Here is a 19,235-nt window from a genome sequence, read left to right on the forward strand (position 1 = left end):
TCTATCTACACTCTGTGCAAACTCACTAGGAGGAAGGTAAAGACGTTTTGTGGTCTAATGGGTTACAACTGGTACTTAACATGGCATAACTGACACCATCGCGAGCACACTGACAAACAGGACAGTCTGTATGGCAGGGGCCAGTAGGCTTGCAGTACCCCAATTCATGTAAGTAATGTCACTATAGGTGAAGTATACTGTACTGTACATCCAGTTACCTTGTGGCAGCCCACCCCTGCTACCCCCACATTTAGCAACAGCCTAGGTCATTTATGGTGCTCCCCACCTACACACAATAATACAGGCCCATATACCACTGTTACATACACTGGCCTTTGGAGTGCATACGGGAACACATGTATTGTGTAGTTAATGCCAACACATATATGGCCCCAGCCCCACTGTATGTGTGGGGGATGCAACAGCATTGGACTAATGGCAGTAATGGCAGTGTGATATACTCACAGCCCACTACAGAACAACCCCCAGCAACATCACATATGTGCAAAGCTTGGTATGTAGATGGAGGACAGAGGCTGGAACACAGGCACATATGTGGAACACTGTTGTCATACACTAAGCAAGGTGCTGGTGTTACAGGATAGTCTGCAACATACCCTTAGTCAGGGAATTGAGGTTAGACACAGAAATGGATGTAGCCATGTACTGATAGCATGCAATGCACACAGTGCCAGTGTAATATCTGACACAGGACCTGTGTGGTGGATGGACAACACATGATAGGCATACCTCTGTCCATCAACAGGATAGGCCCACAGTAGTGAGCTGTGCAGACAGACTGCATTCCAAGGTACATTAGTATGTACACACACACACACACACACACACACACACACACACACACACACACACACACACACACACACACACACACCCTGTAGCACCGGTACTACGGAAAGCATAATACAACTCTACTCACAGTCTGTGTGTAGTTCCTGCTCCTCCTACAAATATGCAGCTGCTCTGAGTGTGCAGTTTCTCCTGTAAGAGGTATTGCCACCTGCTGTCTGTAACACTGATGCCCACGAACAGGAAGGATGACCATCACACAGGATATGTAAAGGGAACACACCCACATGCTGTAGGGATTTATAGTGGTTGGTTGCCATGACAGTGTTAATTGGAAGTAATACACATGTGTAAACATATATATATGGCTATCTGGATAAGTCTATGTACATATATTTCCACCATATGTCTTGGACTTGGTGTGTAGCCCTACCCCAGCCCCTATAGTCCCATAGTTATAGTGCAAGCGGATGTCAGGTATTTATAGCAGGTACATTACTAGACTATTGCTACTGTCATTTGGATTGTGTTCACAGACATGGTGTGTGTGGAATGTGACATCTGCTCATAACATGTGTGCCATTGCCTAGTGACAGGCATCCTAAGGAACTCATTGTAGAGTATCGCCGCTAGCATGTAATATGTGGAACTTTGGACATAACCTGTACAGTCCAGAGGTTTACACGTAATCCCTTATTGCACAACATGTGTAACAGGCCTGACGTTATGGATGTAGACAACCATGTAGATGGGTAGAACACATAACGACATGTATACATTTGCCACCATAGGTTTTGGATTCACACACTCCTGTGTGGTTTGACACATAATGAATGCTGGTACAGGGGTGCCATGGACACATACTACCCACTAGATATTGACATACATCTGTACAGCATCCCACTGCTCTGTCTGACATAAACAACCTTTAAGGGAGGCCTGGCAGCAGTACATCTGGCATGTATTTGCACAGGACATCTCACTGGGTAAGTACACTACGCTGCTAGGCATGTCACAATGCACTGTGCAGGCTACATGCAGACTGACTCAACACTGGCCTACATCTCCTATGGGGAAATGCACATGTACCTGCATATATAGCAGGCTCAACAGGCATGTCACAGCACAGGGTAAGATACACCTGCATGACAGTGAATAACCATACCCAATGTGAACACAGCCACAGCCACACATGGCAGGCTAGCATAACATTACAGTATATGGACTATCTGTTCGACACCATCCTCATATGTACCACTCAAAGAATGCCCTACATATACTGGGCTGCTGCACAGTTTGGTCTGATGGCTGTCTGTGGTATGGGACATGTGTGTGTATAGCCATATAAACATGTACGGCAAAACGGTACCATACAGTGGAGCAGCATACAACATCACATGGAAGGGGAGCTAGAACAATTACATCCACCACAGTCTGTCCACAGGCTAAAGTAAATATTAGCAATACACACACTGCCGACATTCACCATCACTACACAGACCTCAGTACTGTACAAACATCCACAGATTGTCCAGGTTATGTCATGTAATATGACCCCTACTGTACATTACATGTGTAGCAGTCTGATATATCACTGCTTTGTCAGCAGAGATGATGACACTATTTATGGTGTAAAGCACATATGCTCCACTTCATGCACATCATCTGTACAATGGTTGACAGATGCGTGTCTGACAGCACATACACAGGGCCAGTATAGACATGTTGCTGTGATAACCTCATATATTTACCATTATAATGGGGTTTGTTGCAACATATGTCCTATGAGGGATATGGAATCAGTAACTGTCACGGCCTTCACCTTCTACAGACTGCAATCCTCACACTACCTTCTGCATTCCACAGATAGATGCACCGTGGCTAACACATGAAACCAAAGGCACAACACTGCCCAGTCTCAAGATGACCCTGCAGATAGGGATTCCTCACATACATGAAACTGACATGGCAGGTATTGCGACATGTACAACAGGCATACCCAGACAAACACTGTTAAAGCAACATTACTCCAAATGCAGTATGGCAGCACTTACAGTCTGGAGTCAGGTCAGGCACATCCCCCTCCTGTTTGTTGGCCTCTTTTCACAGTGTATCTTGTTAGAGGTAAATCCCCAATCCATCTGAGATGCTGTTTGTCAAACAACAGATCTAGTTACTGCTCACAGTGAGTGAAATGAGCCAACACCACCATGATGTTCCTAGGTATTGGAGTGTGTTTCTAAGCAGTTGGCTATTGGGAATATTACCACAGCTGTTCCACATGCAATCAGCTAGGGGAGGGCTGCAATTCATGCAGAGGCCAACAGCTGATCATGAGCATCACTTGAAATACACATGCTGCTGCCTAAGCATAGCAGGTGTGGGTCTCCACATTCACCAGAGAGGGAGTGGGGGAAGCAGACAGAGGTGAATACATGTCAGGGAGGGGTGGGTGAGTGAAAAAGAAGCATGATTGTGTCACACACCTACCAGCACAGGGTATCAAGACCCCAACAACTATGTAGTGCTATCACAGTGTGATGCAGTTACTGGATGCGCCACATAAGTTACCTGCTGTGGTGCACTCAGAAGATATTTGTGATGGTGAGTGACATCCTCAACAGGGATATGGTGGATATATGGTATGTGATATGCACATGTCTGTCTGCATGAACAGGTGCCAGCATCAACACAGGCACACTCACACAGGGAAGCACACACATTGACACACTTGGAAGGGCCAGGATTGCAACTCATCACTAGTGGGATTGCCACACCACACCAATGTGCAGGTATCACATGCACCACACGGGCCATATGGAGGTCGTATGGGCAAGGAGTATGTGGAGGTGTCAGACATCAGACAGCATGCTTCAGTATGCCCTGGGGGGTTGTAGTGAGTGTGGATGTGGACATACACATCATACAACACACAAACAAACACACAGGGTGCCAGTTCTGACATGCATGGTGCATGTCTGCAAGGGTGTGTGGTGGCCATCCATGCCGGCAGGTTATACAAGGGTAGATGATGGGTATACCTTGGCATCAGGTCACATGAGAATGTTCTGCATTGTGGGCCAGGCCTGTAGTTTCTGAATTTGCCCACACAGGTGGGTATTGCATCCCCCATCCAGTCATATGGGTGACTATTGTGTGTGGCCAATGCTGTGCATCACTTGCCATGTATGTGCTCCTTAGTCCATGACATGGATGGTGTCTGGGATGTGCACACCACCCACATGCATGTACAGTGACATGTGGAACTGTACCTGGGGTGTCTGGCCCATGTTGTGAACACAGATTATCATCAGATGTGCCAGGCTTGGCCACCTGTGGCAGGAACTGGTAATGGGCATCAGGTTTATCCTGCACCTACATTGATAGCATGCTAACAGCATTTCCTGATGCCAGTGTCATCTGTCCATACAGGGCATTGTGTCACACATGGTATGTCCATTGTGAGTCACATGTGAAGGCACCAAAGGTGGTGCAGGTGTCCATTGTGGAACAAGGTGTAGGTGCACTGTCTGTATGTATGTGCATATTGGACAGATGGGCAGGGTGACATGGCCTCTGTAGCCCACTGCTATCACTGCATATTTCATTTAAGTGGCCAATATGCAGGGTACTACCCACATATTTTCTGTTGCCTAGGCATGTGTGTGTGTATGGCACATGGATTGAGTGTATGCTCTAGGTAATAGTAGGGTTGCTAACTGTGATTGGCTGGCCTTGATACCACATGTATGGGTATGGCTTTGCACCCCAGCCTCTCAGCTAATTTACATCTGTTATCCCTGTATGGTTGACATTAGGGCCACCATAAAAGTGATGAGAAAAACCCCTTCCACATTGTCCACAGGTGTCATGCACTCACACCCACCTCTACACAGGATACGAGTTACAAACACACACACACACACACACACACACACACACACACACACACACACACACACACACACACACGTCATGCCTGGGACTAGAACCCCTTGCTTAACTAGTATATTAGACTACAGCACTACACAGTTTTAGTACGCGCCATGGACATTACTGGAGTACTTCTTTCCCAAAGGTGTATTTCACGATGAATGACATCAGCAGGACTACCAAAGAAGGGCATTGTTTGTGTACTGCAGGTGACTAGCCTACAATGCATTGCTCCCTACACAGACATTGAAACACAGACAGAACATGTAGAACTCCTATGGGTGGAGATGGAACCCTACCACGGTTCTAAATCACACTACAGCAGTATGCAGTTACAGAACGTGCTACAGAGATTACTGAGCTACGACCTTCTCAGAGGTTTATTTCTAGGTGGGTGACATCAGTAGCCTTGCCAAAGTTGAGTATGTGATTTGTTCGGAGTGTGAGCAGCCTAAAAAGCATTGTTCTCTACTCAGTCAGACAAACACACAAGCACACACACACACACAGATTCACACACAGCACACACTGTTGCCAGGCACAGATTCACACACAGCACACACAGTTGCCAGGTCTGGGGTTAGAACAACTAACTAACTACTTTATCACACTACAGCAATACACAGATACAGGATGCACTATGGAAATTACTGGGCTATGACTTCCCCAGAGGTGTATTTCTAGGTGAGTGACATCAGCAGCCTTGCCAAAGTTGGGTATGTGAAATGTCTGGAGTGTGAGCAGTCTAAAAATCATTTCCCTACTCAGTCAGACACACACAGACTCACACACAGTTTCCAAGTCTGTGGTTAGAAAATCTACCTAACTACTTTATCACACTACAGGAGTACACAGTTACAGGATGTGTTACGGAGATTACTAGGCTATGACTTCCCCAGAGGTGTATTTCTAGATGAGTGACATCAGCAGCCTTGCCAAAGTTGAGTATGCGATTTGTACGGAGTGTGAGCAGCCTAAAAAGCATTTCCCTACTCAGTCAGACACACACACACACCCAAAGATTCACATGCAAACACACACAGTTTCCAAGTCTGTGGTTAGAACACCTACCTAATTACTTTATCACACTACAGCATTATGCAGTTACAGGACACGCTATGGAGATTTGGTTTTCCCAGAGGTGTATTTCTAGGTGAGTGACATCAGCAGCCTTGCCAATGATGAGTATATGAATTGTACGGAGTGTGAGTAGCCAACTGAGCATTTCTTTCTACACAGTCAGAGACAGACGGACAGACACACAAACACACTCACACATTTGCAAGTCTAGGGTTAGCACTACTACCTAACTAGTTTATCACTACAGACTTACACAGTTATGAGATGTGCCATAGAGATTAGTGATTTACAGCTCTCCCAGAGGTGTATTTCACATTGTATGAGCTCAGCAGGCATGTCATAATACTGCTACGGAGAGGGCGGTGTGTGCATGGCCCATATCCCATTCATGTAGGGGTTGACATGCCACATGCGGGCATACACAGGGTCATATGTCACAGGTACATGTATACAGCAACTAGATGACCACTTCCTTGTACAGTCGTGTTGCACAGCTGACACATGCACCACAATAGTCTGTCATGCTGACAGATACTGGCGGCTAGTATCTGCAGTGAGTGACATCTGCACCTCATTTGTTTGGGTCCCTTTGGCTGTGTGCTGGGTGGGACAGGCCCAGATGGCTCCTTGTCATGGTCACCCTCTTCCACACATTTATGTCCATCTACCTTTGGCTTATTATAGTGTGTTGTCCTTACATATATCTTTGTATTCCTATCCACTGTGTGTGCAAGGCAGGGTAAGGTGCATACTGACTTGTGCCTGCCCTAAGAACTGCGACTGCCAGATTTGTCAGGTCCACTGGTGTTTGCAGACATGGCCTTCATGTGTTTAAGTGTGTGAGCATGCCCAGTATGGCCATATGTATTGCATGTGTGGATCAAGTCCAGGCAGTTTGTACTGCACTGCTGACCTTTGTGTTGTACACTGACAGGTAGCTTGCTGTGTCTACAGGGTATCCATCAGTCATTTGGCATTGACTGTTCCTACATTTCTGCATAGCAGGGGGGGGCACCTGACTGATTCTACATTTCTACACAGGAGTGGGGGGGGGCACACCTGACTGTTACTATAAGTGTACTTAGAATAGTGGGGGGCACATCTGACAGTTGTACACATTTGCTACGACTGTACTGGTATGTCGGGTACTCCATTTCAGTCTATAGTCATACCTATCGTGCTGGCTAGAGGCATACTGGTGTACTACAGATCCTACCTTTAATTACCTACATATTGGTTTCTGACTTCCCAGTCTTCACATCTTACATCCAAATTCCTGGCCTGCTGTAGTCTGTCTGTGTAGGCATGGGGGTGGGGTTACCCATAAGACTCATTCAGAGGCCATTGTACAGCATTTCTTTGTGTTTGTCTACACCTATCCTGCTGGCTGTGACTGTTGTTGGGTATGTGACCCCCCCCCCCAACTGGCATGTGTGAGTCACTTACCTTGTGGGTGACCCATTATTGAGGGTGGTGCTGCAGGGCTGCCTATGTCAGATGCACATAGTACACTCCCTATACATGATTAAGCATAGGTAGTGTCATGTTTGGCATCCCTTTTACTGTATGTGTGAATCGGAGAGAGGTGTCATTCCCTGGGTCCCTACTGTGTCAGTGCATATGTTATGTGTTGCCTCTTTGCCAAGGCCAGGGCATACAGGGCATGCCTGCTTCTGCCTACTGGGGCAGGCTCAAGTTGTTCCTCCTCTGAGTCAATCTGTGCCTGTGCAGGCCTTGGCAATTATGGGGGGTTGTGTGGCCCTGCCCCATGCTGTTCCTGCTGCAGCTGTTTCCACAGAATCATATTGTGTAGCATGGCACATACTATGAAGATGTGGGCACACGTGGCTGGAGAGTGCTGCAAGGCTCCACCGGATATGTCCAAGCAATGGAACCATGATTTAAGCATCCCAAACACATGCTCTATGATGATTCTGGTTTGTGCGTGTGCCTCATTATGGCATTCTTGCATGGGTGTGTGTGGATTTCTGATGGGTGTCATCATCCACGATTCTAGTGTATAGCCAGCATCCCCCACCAGGTGGCCATATGGGATGTCCCTCCTGGCAAATACCTGATACAGCTGTGAGGCATTCCAGATGTGGGAGTCGTGATAGCTTCCAGTGCTGCCAGCACACACATCCATGATAATGCCCTGGGCATTGCACATGACCTGGCAGTTGATGGAGGGGTATCCCTTGTGGTTTATGTAGTGCCTAACCTGCTCACTGGGTAGTGACTTGATGTGTATGTCCATGCAGTCTATTACACCCAGTACCTCTGAGTATTCTGTCACACTGTGGAAGAGACGCATATTTCTGGCCAACTCCTCCTGCATTCGGGGGAAGTATATGTGCTCATTGGCATGTGGTAACATGGCATCCAGGAACTGGTGGAGTACCCTGGATGCTGATGCCAGTGAGATCCCCATGATATCCCCAGTTGGCCTTTGAAAGGTAACTGTGGCTAGTATTCTCAAGCTTACACATACCTTTGTAGCCACTGGGATGGGTTCCCCTCTGTTTGTTCTGGCTCTGAGGTGTGACTGGCACCGCTCCACAAGTTGCTGTAGGGTGTCCCTGCCACCCTGTAATGCTCTACTATCTCCAGATCATGTAGCCCATGGTAGGTTACCCTGGGTCTGAACACTCTTCTCCTCCTCTGGTACTTGAGGTGTTTGTCAGCATCATCCTCCACACCACCTTCAGTCTCCAAAACATACTGATGGATCAACGCTATGGCAGCCCCTAACATGTACATATTAAAACTTCCCCATATGTATACACCAATGGTGCAGAGTGTATGGGAATACACAAGTGTGTGTGAGGTGCTTTCACACTTTATACTATTGTGCCATAGTTGCTGCTGATGTCATTGGCTGTGTATGAGCAATTCCAGCTGCAAGGTATCTTAATTATGGATTTTACAGTGAGTACTGCAAGTGTGGGGCCTGTAGTGTGGAGTTATGCTTGCCTGTCTTGATTAATCTGTTGCCCTTTAATTCTCTTTTAAACCTGGATCCCCTCTCATTCTCAGGCTTGCATCCACCTGCCAGCTTTCTTGTTTTGTACTTTCTCTACCCAGTCATGTGTTGAAAATGTATTATGTAGCTGATATAATGCAATTCTGCTTTGTTCTGCTGTGACACTTTACTGTTTTCTTTGCAGTACAGTCCCTCCCCTTTCCCTTTTTGCAGGTAGCTGCTAGCAGCCTTGTTAGCTGTTGTCAATGGCCCACTGTAGGTTCCTAGGTGTAAATGATCATTTGTACTCCAGTTTCCCTGCTGCAGCATTTCCTTATTTTTTCCTTATATCCTTCCTGTTTCAGCTCGGGTGCACGCCACACAAACCCATTTACCGAGTTTAAACGCGTTTTAATCTCGTTCACATGCATACTCGTTTACCTTGTGTGCTCTCAGCTAAGCAAAGCTAAAGCCAGTTCAACACACCCCTTTCCTTCAGCTTTGCTTAGCTATGGAAAATCTGGGTTAGCAATGCTCCAATGTGCTTACAGCAAAGGTGACACACCCCTCTCTTGATGTGATCTTTATCTCATGGTCACACCTCGGTGTTATAACATTACACTGTGAGGTGCATCCTTAAACCAGGGGGAAATCTGTGATTCAGTATTGTTCCTCTCATTTGCATAGGATTGCCTACTAATTCCTAGAAACTGTGCATAACACTGACACAGCCCCTTAGCAACCCTTGCACCATGGTGTAGTGTAATATGCCTGCCATTGACTATTATGGGGAAAACATGAATTGTGTTAGAATGCACCTTTATTTTTTTTTCTATTTTTCTTACGATCCCGTTTGCATGCCACTGCCCTATGCTTAAATGTCATGGTAGCGCAAAAAAAAGAACATTTTGTTTATTTTTACATTTTGCACATGTTTTTATACCAATGGCTATATATTTAGCCATTGGCATATAGTAACATTATAATGCATGGGTTTGGCCAGCTGACATGGCTCCAATTTTATGTTTGCAGTAATGCAAACCATTTTTTTATGGTTTACATTTCTGCATGCTTACACTATGCCTGCACCACTTCCTGGATTGCTAAATACCTACATTTGCATGCTACACTGCTGCAAATGGAGTGATCACCATACAGGAGACAGGAGCTGTGCTGGTGTAGCATACGCAGGTAGTGCACATGAAAACAGCTCGTACCTGGATCGCTCGCCAGCCATATTTGGCATTGGAACACCAACGCTACTCCTGCACCTGGCACAAGCTTCGTGAATTCCGGGGTATGTGTTATAAGAGAACAGTAAAGTGCCCACATGGCTACACAGGAAAGTGTTCATGTTTTTATTTTATATGTTGGGTAATGCAACAATCAGAAAGGGGAAAGAACAAGCATAGGAACACACAAAAGGGCAAAGGAATGAAAATAATGGTATGGTGGTGGGCAAAGGAACATATTGTTTTTTGTGGGAAAATTGTACCTTTTTATCATTTTTGAGAAAGATAGCTAGTGGGGGAGGAAGCATGGGTCCTTTTGGGTAGAAAGGAGGTGATAGAGATGGCAGCAGGGACCAACAAACAAGCATCTAACACAGACAAGAGAGGTGCTTTACAAAAGGGGAGGTTATACTGAAAATACACTTTTTAACTATTGCCCTATGTCACTCAGAATTCAAATTTCCACAATGACTGACATTATGAGTAGGTTTTGTTTAAGGTGGCTTGATGGTCAGCATCAGTTGGCTATCCAAGTCAGTCACATAAGGATGCACTCCAAGGCACTGATTGATGTATCAGCAGAATCCTGATCAACAGCATGTCTCATCTCCAGTCAGAAGGGTCCATCTGAGCCATTCCCTGATTAAGACTATATGCTATGTGCCAATGAAGCAACACCAGAGACCATCAGCAGTACCCCCAGATGAGAAACAAAAGTTATGGTCCTTTTTAAATCCATGGCTTAGTATGAAGTTCAGGATCTGTATCTTATTCCTATAGCCATTTAATATGTCTTGTCTGAGACAAAGCACAGTGTTACAAATCAAAACAAGATGCATACAGATCATCCTTTCTGAGAACCTGGAAAACAGACAAAAGATTACCCCACCATTATAGTGGTTCCAACCAGAGTCAGATCCGGATCTAGGCAGCTGGACAGGGCCTGATGCTGGTTGGGTGGCCCAACCTGGACTTAAAAACAATGCTCTGTTAAAGTGTGTGATTTCAATATGGAAGTCACTCCAAGAGAAAAACAAATGTAAGCATGCACGGTATTGCAGCAGCAAGATGGGGAATGCCAGTGGATGGATATGTGCAAGACAACTGCAGTGCAGTAGATGAAAGTGAGTGTGTGTGTGTGTGTGTGTGTGTGTGTGTGTGTGGGTGTGTGTGGGTGTGTGTGTGTGTGTGTGTGTGTGTGTGTGTGTGTGTGTGTGTGTGTGTGTATGTGTGCCTGTGTGCCTGTGTGTGCGCGTGTGTGTGTTTGTGTGCGTGTGTGCATGTGTGTGCGTGTATGCATGCATGTGCATGTAGGTGCATGTGTGTGTGTGTGTGTGTGTGTGTGTGTGTGTGTGTGTGTGTGTGTGTGGGTATGTGCTTGAGTGAAGTGCCCCATTTGGGAGGGCATTGCCCAGTTAATGACTTCTTCAGAGTCAAGACCTGGACCTTCACTATTGGATGCAAAAGCCTTAATCTTTCATACCAACTGTGAAGCCTCCTGTAACATATCTTAATTTGTAATCGAGCATTACAGTCTGTCAGTGTCAGTCACAGAGTTACACTGTACTGGCTACAGTTTGTCTGGCACTTAGTGCAGATGAGTAAGGCTATGAGCTGTTAAAGAGCTGCTTCCTGTATTGCATGCTTTGATTCCCACAACTTTCATTTATCTTCTATGTGACTGTAATGAAGTTACTTCAACAGACAGTACTCCTAGGCTTCTCCTGAAAAGGGACATTAATATCCAGTGGGCTGTCCGAGGCTGTTAGCAAATACATTATACATTTGTCTTCTGAATTCATGCACTCTTTGCATAGATGGTAATTAGTACTTGGCTATATACTATGTGAGTATGAATCCCAGCACATCTCTAGTTTAGTAGATTGCCAGATGCTTTTCCACAAAATATGATTCAAGGAAAGAGAAATTTATTGTTTCTCATGCTAAGTTTCTTTTCAGTGTGTGAGTGTTTTATTTTATTTAGAAGATAGTTGTCAGTCTCTTTCTGTAAACTTTGAAATGAAAGTTGAAAATGAAATCCAGATCTCTGTGAGACTTGAAAACGTAAAGAAGAAAATAATATGTGCACTGGTCTGGCAGTTAGTACAGAGGATAAGGCTGCAACCTGTAGTTACGATGATGCAAAGATGTTCTAAGTGATGTCAGATGGTATAGCCAGTGGCGGCTGGTGACTTCAAATCACAGGGGGGCTGCAGGAGACGCTGAATGGGCGGGGTCAAAGGGAAGGGGTGTGGTCAACCATAAAGGGGAGGAGCTATGCACAAAACCACAAAAAAACTAACTTTAATTAAATACGCTGCCCTGGGTGGCAAACCATCATTATGAAAGTCCAATCAAGACAAAAATAAGTGTAGAAGAATAAAAATATTTCAATGCATTGGCTGCATGACAGCTTACTTAATATCTAGATGGAAACAAAAGGTTGTGAGGCATGAAAAATAAATTACTTTTTAAATACATTACTGGAATGCCAGTCAAAATCAAGTATAAGAAAAACCAGAAGCACTCAACTCAAACTACTTCTCCTTGCACTGCAGTTCTAATTATAATATATTCAGCTTTATTAAAGTACCAAGCAACATGCTGAAAGTAGAAATCTATGTGATGCCCCCACTTGTAAAAATGTTTCTTATCCAAAAAGACCTGCTGCCTGACAACGCTTCATGGGGAAAACATGATAAAAGTAAAAATGAAAAGCAAACAAGAAACAAGCTCAAGATACATTGCTTAAAGGATTACTGTACAGGTTATGGACCACACATGATTGGCATTCTGTTTAGTTTACGGGTAAAGCCTGTAGAGATGACTGGAAGTCTCCAACAAGTGTAATGAGCTTTTTAAAATAATGGAATCCTGTCCTTTAATACCCAAGGCTTATACATTATCTAGTCAAGTATTCTCTGCATGGCAACAACAGAAAGGCTTTCAATGTTGGCAATTCTTTAACAGTATGCTTATTAAAGCTTACTTGCATCTTACGATGTCAGACAAGCTTACCTTATGGTCATTAAAGCATTGCTACTTAAACACAGAGCAACAGGCACTTTGAGTAATAAGCATAAATCAACAGTACAAAAATATGACAGAAACCAGACCATTCTGCAAAATCAAGGACAGATGAAAAGCCACTGTAGTACTTATGCAGTGTGTCCTCCCATCCAAGGTAGATACAACTACTCCTTGCCTTGCTTGGACACATCCAGAGTCACTACATGGGGAGTGGGTGCAACAAGCATGTCACAATTTGAAATCTCTCTGGCTGACTGTGATGGCCCTGACACATTTGTCATACCTCTCAACTTCAAGAGCAAGAAATCTGGACAAAGCCATACACAGAAGTGGGACAAAGGCACAACAAGAAGGACAATTTTTAAATATTGCTCTAATAAACTTAGAAAGATAATAGAATAGGTCTTGCATTAGTATGAATTTTCTGAAGGGTATAAAATCTGAAACTCAAATGTCTGTCATTTTCTAACTTCAGTCTTTAGTGATTTGTCACTAATTTGCCAAAAACACAATTTTATGAAAAATGGACCAAAAATGTGATGCAAAAATATAAAATAGACACACAATACAGCTTCTACCTGTCAAAGAAGGGACACTTTAATATTAGTACTGCTACCTTGAGCAGCTGACAAAATAAAAGAATCTACATGCATTTCAAGTAATCTATAACTTTGATTATTACAGTTATTTCTTAATTGTAAACCCTCCATGTTTTCTTCCAAAATTGCTATTTTATGGAGGGATTATTAGGGGAAGAGCAACATTTTGAGCCAAAAATTGGGGACAGTTGAGAGGTTGGCTATGCCTAATTCTATAAAGCAATTTATTTGCATGTACCTCTCAACCTGTTAATGCAGTAAATCTGAACAAGGCCAAATATATTGGGGGCACATATAAACAGTACTAAAATTGCTCTTGTATAAATTGAGACAGTTGATAGAACGGCTCTTACTTTAACATGCATTTTATGAAGGTTATGAAGTCTGAAACTTATTATTTAGTGACTTCTGGCAAATCATTTAGGAATTAAAACTACAAATTTTATGAACAACAAACCAAAAATAAGAAGCAAAAATCTATTCATTCTTTGAAAATCTGGACAGTTGGGAGGTATAGTTCAGCTGGGCCTGTCTGAGTTTGCTGCCCTTCCCCTGACAAAATAATGGTTGAACTGGAGCCTCTGCAGCCATTCCAATTAACCATTACTTGGCTATTTCACTCCATTTACCATAAACACTAATGTGCATACTGCTTTACTTCAATGATTGGACTTCATTTGAAAGTTTTATTTTGTATTTTACAGCACAAACATTAAGTAATCTGTTAAACAAAGCAATGCAGTCTCACAATGAAAACTTAGCATTAAAACTTCTCTGCCCTTGAAACTCACATTCATTGAAACCCACATTCAAAGAAAATACATTTTGCCAGTGGCAGATAAAGATTAATTTTGGGCTGTTTTCGAATCATAGGCCCTTTGCATATGAAACATACATGTGCTCTTTGATACACCTTCCTCATTGTACTAAAAATTATATTCCTTGTACAATACAGTACACTTGTTAGAGGGTGTTTTAAATTTGTTTTGAACATTTTTCCAGTAAGCAATGAAACAAAACATATGCACCCATAATGGCAAAACTGCCCAGTTGAGAACATTTATCATAAAAAAGTCTACTCAGACTTCCACAGTCCACCATTATTAGTAAATATACACAATTCTACAGTCCACCATTATTAGTAAATATGCACAATTCCACAGTCCACCATTATTAGTAAATATGCACAATTCTACAGTCCACCATTATCAGTAAATATGCACAATTCTACAGTGCACCTTTATCAGTAAATATGCACAATTCTACAGTCCATATTCAGTGAATTCAGTTCTTGCCATAGCTGTCAACCTTAGCACAAAACCTGGACGAAGCCAATAATGGGGAATACAGTCCCAAAAATAGGGACAAATTTAAAATATTCATCTTATAAACTTAGAAAATTGCTAGAAAAAAGGTTGTGCTACTATGTATTCTGAAGAACATGAAGTTTGAAATTCAAATGCCGGTCAATTCTACTGGACAGAACAAAACAATTTTCAGCAGAGACGAGGGATTAATACTGCAGACACGTCTTTGTAAAATGGCAGGGCATCAGAGCAAATCCACACAAACACAGGCAGGAGATGCAGACTCCAAACAGAAGCCACCCCAACCAAGAATCAAACCAGAAAACCTATAGCTGTGAGGCAACAATACTACCACCGCACCATCAATTATGCAAGGAATTAAACATTCAGAAACCTGAAGTCTGAAATTCAAATGCCTGTCAATTTTACTGCGGACAGAACAAAACCAATTTTCAGCAGGGATTAAAACTGCAGACACGTCTTTGTAAAATGGCAGGGCACCAGAGCAAATCCACACAAACACATGGAGGAGATGCAGACTCCACACAGAAGCCACCCCAACCAAGAATCAAACCAGAAAACCTATAGCTGTGAGGCAACAATACTACCACTGCACCATCAAATCTGCAAGGAATCAAACATTCAGAAACCTGAAGTCTGAAATTCAAATGCCTGTCAATTTTACTGCGGACAGAACAAAACAATTTTCAGCAGAGATGCAGGGATTAATACTGCAGACACGTCTTTGCAAAATGGCAGGGCACCAGAGCAAATCCACACAAATACAGGGAGAAGATGCAGACAGAAGCCACCCCAACCAAGAATCAAACCAGAAAACCTATAGCTGTGAGGCAACAATACTACCACTGCACCATCAAATCTGCAAGGAATTAAACATTCAGAAACCTGAAGTCTGAAATTCAAATGCCTGTCAAATTTACTGCGGACAGAGCAAAAACAATTTTCAGCAGAGACGAGGGATTAAAACTGCAGACACATCTTTGTAAAATGGCAGGGCACCAGAGCAAATCCACACAAACACAGGCAGGAGATGCAGACTCCACACAGAAGCCACCCCAACCAAGAATCAAACCAGAAAACCTATAGCTGTGAGGCAACAATACTACCACTGCACCATCAAATCTGCAAGGAATTAAACATTCAGAAACCTGAAGTCTGAAATTCAAATGCCTGTCAAATTTACTGGACAGAACAAAACAATTTTCAGCAGAGACGAGGGATTAAAACTGCAGACACATCTTTGTAAAATGGCAGGGCACCAGAGCAAATCCACACAAACACAGGCAGGAGATGCAGACTCCACACAGAAGCCACCCCAACCAAGAATCAAACCAGAAAACCTATAGCTGTGAGGCAACAATACTACCACTGCACCATCAAATCTGCAAGGAATTAAACATTCAGAAACCTGAAGTCTGAAATTCAAATGCCTGTCAAATTTACTGCGGACAGAACAAAAACAATTTTCAGCAGAGACGCAGGGATTAAAACTGCAGACACATCTTTGTAAAATGGCAAGGCACCAGAGCAAATCCACACAAACACAGGCAGGAGATGCAGACTCCACACAGAAGCCACCCCAACCAAGAATCAAACCAGAAAACCTATAGCTGTGAGGCAACAATACTACCACTGCACCATCAAATCTGCAAGGAATTAAACATTCAGAAACCTGAAGTCTGAAATTCAAATGCCTGTCAAATTTACTGCGGACAGAACAAAAACAATTTTCAGCAGAGACGCAGGGATTAAAACTGCAGACACATCTTTGTAAAATGGCAGGGCACCAGAGCAAATCCACACAAACACAGGCAGGAGATGCAGACTCCACACAGAAGCCACCCCAACCAAGAATCAAACCAGAAAACCTATAGCTGTGAGGCAACAATACTACCACTGCACCATCAAATACGCAGGGAATTAAACATTCAGAAACCCTTAAGTCTGAAATTCAAATGCCTATCAATTTTATTTAACATTATTTAATCAGGACAGTCTGACTTGGAACAAATAAACAAATTTTCAGCGGAGGCCCAGGAAGAAATAATGCAGACATGTCTTTGTAACATGGGAGGGCACAAAAGCAAACCCACACAAACACAGGGAGAAGATACAGACCCCACAAAGAAGGAACCCCAGCCAAGAATCAAACCCAAGAACCTGCAGCTGTGAGGCAACAATGCTACTACTACACCATCAAATATCAAGCATTACAACATTTACAAACCACAGATATTATGAGGAACAGATCAGATCAAATATGAGGTAAAAATCTGAAATTTTTTTACAAATGGTGGTGGGTAGGGAACTCAAGTCTTTAACACCTGCATACAGGGTACAGGGTTCAAGCCTGAGGCATTCCCTACCACACCACCATAAGCACCTGGGGCATTTTCACACACACACACACACACACACACACTCCAGTAAAGCACAAGCACCATACACAAACTCCAGTAAAGCACCATACACAAAGAAAAATAAACATTGTAAATTGAAAGGCACCTTTCCTGAATGAATACAACGTCCGTACAATCCATACATCCTTCCCGCGCAATACTGAAGACCCGCGAGATCCACATGCTCCTTCCCGACGCCGACGAGATCCCTGAGGCACTGTCCCGAGTCCCTCTTGCAGTCCGGACGTGTCCCATAATCCTGGCGGGTCTGTGCACTGTAAAAGTGCACAGACGCTCCTTGTGTCCCCCTATGGGGACGGCCGGGCTGCCCTGAGCATGCGCATAGACCGATAAGCCGGGACTCGGTCTATGGTCCGCGAATTTTAAAAAAAATATTTTTTTTTTTTCATTTCTTTTTCTTTCTTTTTGAGGGGGCTGCAGTCCGGCAGCCCTATGCCACGAGCCGCCCCTGGGTATAGCTGTTCTTGAAGACAGATCAAACATAAAGCGGTCAGCAATGAGATGTAGGTATCCTGCAGGCATGTAAGCACCCCCCCAAGAAAAACAGTGTGTTGTTTGTGGTAATATTTCTGATTCTTGTATGACTTGTGAGTTGTTGGATAAAAGCTGTATCCAAATTGCTTTTAATTGTTTTCAAAAAACAAAGCTTGTTGAGGCAACAACACGACAATGAGAAGCTGGCCGTTTATTCAAATAAAAAGATGATTAAAAAGATGATTAAAAACAAATATGCGAAATGTTTCCAGTAAGCGCTTTCACATTCAAACTGAACGCTTCATCAGACTGGTGAAGCATTCAGTTTGAATGTGAAAGCGCTTACTGGAAACGTTTTGCATATTTGTTTTTAATCATCTTTTTATTTGAATAAACGGCCAGCTTCTCATTGTCGTGTTGTTGCCTCAACAAGCTTTGTTTTTTGGATTTTGTCTTGGTTGCTGCATTTGAGGCACTTCACCCTTGGTTGTGGATTTTTTTGTAGACATACCATGGCTTTTAATTGTTTTGCACCAAAGAATGAATTAATTCACTTATAGGCATTCTAGGACAACATCATGCCTAGTAACTATGAACCTGCTGTCATTGTTTGCCAGCCATTTTCTGTTGCATAGCAGAATAATTCTGGAAATGCTATAGCAATAACACCAGCATGCCATTTTTAATGTAACTAAGGCAATTTATTCTTCGAGAGCAGCAGGTACTGCATCTAGAGGAGGCACTGAAATGCAAAGTTGTTTGTTAGCAGCAGCTTCTGCATTAGTAAGAAACCTCTTTAATGGACTGATAAACCCCCCTCAGTTTCTGAAAATTGCTGCTGACTCTATTGCATATCCTGTATCTATCTTAATCAACCACTCCATTCAGGAATCTACCGTACCGGAAATATGGAAAACCTTCTATTCTACTCCTCTGCACAAAGGTGACAACACTGTTGAACCCTCTAACTATAGGCCAATCGCTATTCTTTCGCCGCTCTCTAAAATCCTTGAAGAATGTATACATACTCAACTACTGTCCTGTCTCATTCATGAAAATCTCCTCACCCCCTCGCAACATGGTTTCTGCCCTAAACACAGTACCTCAACTGCCTTACTATCCTTTACTCAAAAGGTTGCAGAAGCCAGGGACAACAACCTCCTCATCTCCTGTCTATTCCTTGATCTGTCTAAAGCCTTCAACACTATGTCTCATCCCATCCTTCTTAACAAACTCTCGGATCTAAACCTCTCTCCTTCTACTCTTGGCTGGTTCCAATCCTACCTTACTGGCAGAAAACAAGCTGTTAGATGTCAGCAGGCTTTCTCACCTTCCCTTGCTGTTCAAACAGGAGAACTCCAAGGCTC

The sequence above is a fragment of the Protopterus annectens genome, chromosome 2.part1 (genome assembly GCF_019279795.1).
Source record: "Protopterus annectens isolate FY-2018-M chromosome 2.part1, PAN1.0, whole genome shotgun sequence".
In the NCBI taxonomy this organism is placed as follows: domain Eukaryota; kingdom Metazoa; phylum Chordata; order Ceratodontiformes; family Protopteridae; genus Protopterus; species Protopterus annectens.